A 3236-nucleotide genomic window follows, 5' to 3' on the forward strand; every position below is an offset into this window, starting at 1 on the left:
GGAGATATGACCAGCTCGCACATATGCCATATGTAAGGAATATGGTCGACCACTTTAAAGACTGCACTCTTGATTTTTTACAATAAATTGCCAATTCCTGTTTTTGCCACAAAAGGAAATTCTTTCTTCTTCCACAAAAATTTGACTTTCATTGTAAATTCTCCCTTTCCTTCATTTTTCTTTTCTCAATTGACACTTGTATGGATAACGGACTTTCATTATTTCCCTTTTCTTTTACTCAACAGTCCTAGGAGCATTCTTGCGCCCACTTTGATCTAATTTGTCTCTTGATGTTTCTTACTTGCGCTTCACATCTTGGATATGCTAATCTCTTAAGTTTCTATTGACTCCTTTTATCCTTTAAACTGATTTCCAGTTGGTTTGCCTAGCATTTATCTTTAAATTTTTTAATAAATTTTTCATGGCAAGCTGGAATGCAATACTTTCTCAATTTTCAGCGATATCGATGCTTATATTTGTTTATACATAGGGGTTATTTGGTTTGTATCTCGACCTAGCTTTACTGAGATGGACAAAAGCTTAACACAAATTCTAACCAAAAGCAATGTAACAGTACTAGGGAACTAATGTCCGGTACTCGTTCGTTACAAACCTGATGTCTGTTTACTTTTTACCCCTGTCCCGTATCTGTCCACCATTACGTATGCATGTTTCTCCGTCAACCCATCTTCCGTCTTTCCACCTTGTATCCACGTATAGTTTTCCTAACTTCAGCTTGCCCTTACCTAGAGAAAACAAGAGCACTTTCACAATTACACTTTCTTCAACATAATTTATCTGCCAAAGCATGTAAGCAATGTATTTATCGGTTAACATGCCTGGAATCTAATGAATCTCCTCGGTACATGAGTTATGACGGGCTATGATGGGAAATAGTTCTCCGCCACTCTCTCTCTCTCTCTCTCTCTCTCTCTCTCTCTCTATCCGTCTCTCTCGAATTGAATTTTCCTTTTCTCTTCATTTTTATTCATGTTTAGCATGACTACTAAAGCAACTTGTGTAGCATTGCCTTGGTTTACAGTTTTTTCTTTGTTCTTCTCTTTTTGTTTTCTCTTAGAGAATGACTATCTTAATTGTCAGATTTGCAATGGTAATCTCTAATGATTTTATTCATTCTTGGTTGGGTATCACCGCCACTCTGTAACGGCTGCTCCTTTTTAATTCAACTCGCATCTGGAATTTAGTGTAAATTTTTTTTTGCCAACAACTCCTCCAAAACTATTTTTAGTTTTTTTAGCAAAAAGCTATAAACTTTGCACTGTATATAAATTCAAAATTAAAAAACGAAATGCTTTGAATGCTAGCACAGGCGTATGTGCGATTCGGAAGTGACCCCTGTTGTAAAGCAATCTACTTGTCACACCGTCCTTTTATTACTTAAGCAGGCTGACCGGACTCTTTCCATCTCTTCCCTTTGTCATTGCTCTCGCGCTGTTGTTATTTACTTTTCAATTGGCATGGTTAGAAGAGAAAAGTGCGGTTCTCCACTATTATGATTAAATCGGCCATTGACATTTTCACAAGGCCAGTGACAAAAAAAGGCAGATCGACAGATCCAGTCCCTTTCTCTTAGTCATTTATTTCTTCCTTAAGGTGGCTAAGGTTGGGTTACACCAGAATTATTTGCAATTATAGCAATTACGGATCTCTTCTTATCATTGCACCTCTTTTGACATTCGTCATTTCTCTTGGGGGTTCTTCTTGATTACATAATTGTGCACTCTAGAGCTTTGCGAAAAATTATTCATGTTGTCGTTGAACGTTGATTGTCGCTCCTCGACAGACTTATTGCCTCAAGAGTCATCTATATTTCCCTTTGTGTTAATCCTGAAGCTTCGCTTGCCATAATAGCTCTCATTCTAAAGTGTGTTCTCTAAAAGTTACGAGCCGATTCAATCATTTTAAAATTCAATCCTTTCAAACGTCGGAGCGTAAATAGCTTTCAGCCACATGCTTACCCGACTATAAAGTTATTATAATACATTTGTCGCCCAAATTACATTCGCTTATCGCCAAAGCCCGGTATATTGTTCCACCAAAAAAGGAGGCCATGGAGCAGATCACATCTCGGCATCAGTATCATAGCATTTCTTTAATAGCATAAACGTGCGTACATTCATATTCATCGCATGTAGCACCATATTACTGTATTTGGCGGAATGCCGGCGTGAAATTATTTTTAGCCTTTACGTATCAAGTTTAATGAATTTTGCGATTAAAACACGCAAAGGGTTGAGATGCTTTTGCAAACTCTTATCGCGGCGAACCGAGTCTTGTAAACGCTTTACAAGTTTTTTTCTGTCCCCGTTATGCACAATTTTAGTTGACGTCACTTCACCAATTCGAAGTTAAGATCGAATTAAGAAAGTGAAAAAAACGAAATGAAATAAATGGCACCGATGACCTTCGAAGCGGTGACTGAACAAAAAGATAAAATATCTGGTGAACAGTACAAACGACCCGATAGATTAGCGCATTAAAGCAAATATTGAAACAGTTATTCGAAAGACCACCGAACAAAGAAACAAACGATCGAATAAATGCTTGAGCGTAGATGTCTCTATAGCTGAACCGACTGATATTAAGAGGTTATGAATTTCCCTTGAAGCCTCGTATCTCAATTTTGCACAAATCTTACCTCTTAAGCGCGAAACTTATTATTAAGATGATTGTTTGAATTAACGATATTCGAGCACGAAAAAAAAAAAAAACAATTTTTTTTTTTATTATTTTATTATACGTCAATTGTTGTGAACCTTAATCACAGCCACACTGAGCTAGCGATTGATGTGGTGTTATCTTGACCTATATATTGACGTTTAACCATAAATTTCCAAATGATTACCGTTTCGAAAATAAATGAGTAACAGGAACAACAACAGCAACGGCAACAGCAACGGCAAGAGTAACAACAATAATATTAATATATATAATATAATATAATTTATTTCAATTGCAGTTGCCAATACAAAACCAACTTATGTACGGACATGAAGTGCTTGTTATGTTCGTACAAAAAAAAAAAAAAAAAACAAAAACAAAAAAAAAAGAAGAAGAAAAAGTGTAAAACGAAGTTTTGAAGCGAATTTAAGAAAAACAAAGAATGAAAGGAACGTTGTTGCGAAATGTCTGTAATTTCGACAAATTGATGAATGGTTATTTGCCACGAGATGGCAAAGCGGTCATTATTCTTCGTCTTGTTTTTTAATTTTTCT

This window comes from Glossina fuscipes, unplaced genomic scaffold (assembly GCF_014805625.2).
Source record: "Glossina fuscipes isolate IAEA_lab_2018 unplaced genomic scaffold, Yale_Gfus_2 2, whole genome shotgun sequence".
NCBI classification, from domain to species: Eukaryota; Metazoa; Arthropoda; class Insecta; order Diptera; family Glossinidae; genus Glossina; species Glossina fuscipes.